Consider the following 1,039-nt stretch of genomic DNA (forward strand, 5'->3'; position numbering starts at 1 on the left):
TAAAATGGACTTCCCAGGTGGCACTAGAGATAAAGAACCCGCTTGCCAATGCAGGAGATGCCAGAGATGTGGGTTCAGTCCCTGGGTTGGGAAGATCCCCTGGAGGAGGGAATGGCAACCCACTCCAGTATTCTTGCCTGGAGAATCCCATGGAGAGAGGAGCCTGGCAGGCTACAGTCCGTGAGATCACAAAGAGTCGGACATGACTGAAACAACTTAAGCATGCATGCATCACACACAAAAATCATCAAATCCAGATAGTTTCACAAGGGATTTCTATAAAACCTTCAAAGACTGGGTAGTTGTTGTAATGTTCCATAAATTGTTTAAGACCTTTGAAAATAAAAAAATTAAAAAAAAACTTCTAATTCTTATATGAAGCATGCATAGGTTTAACATATAAACCAAATAAAGACAGTACAAAGACAGAATATTACAGACTAACAGTTAAGACAGAAATTCTTTATAAACAACTGGCAAACAGAATTCAATGCCACATTAAAAACATTATACTATGAACAACTGTAATTAATTCCAGTAACACTATGTTGGCCCAATATTAGGGAATCCCTCAATAAAATATATTAATATATAATATATTATTAGTGTCAACATTATCACTAATTAATATTTATTAATAGTTAGAGCTAAAATATTATCAGTATTGATACAACTATAATATTTACAGCATTGTATTTATAACATTAAAATATAATTTTTAAGTTATGCGCTTTAGCTCTAAAGATATTGAGTGAAAAAGTCTTTATCCTAAACATTCTAGAAAAGCTATAGTTAATGGAAGTAAACATGTGATAAATAGAATCTTCCTGATTTCTTTGAACTGGTTAACAAGTAGTAGAAGTTCATCTTCTGAAATATATAACACATCTCCAAAATTTGTATACCTGGTTTTTTACCTAACCAATGATTTTTAAACTTTGTAAATTAAATATTATTTATTCAATTGTGTATGGCTTCCAACTTTGCTGTGTTTCTCCCTCTTCTGATTTTCTTTTTTTTTTTTTTATTTTTTTTTTCT

The sequence above is a fragment of the Bison bison genome, unplaced genomic scaffold (genome assembly GCF_000754665.1).
Source record: "Bison bison bison isolate TAMUID 2011002044 unplaced genomic scaffold, Bison_UMD1.0 scf7180017854148, whole genome shotgun sequence".
In the NCBI taxonomy this organism is placed as follows: Eukaryota; Metazoa; Chordata; class Mammalia; order Artiodactyla; family Bovidae; genus Bison; species Bison bison.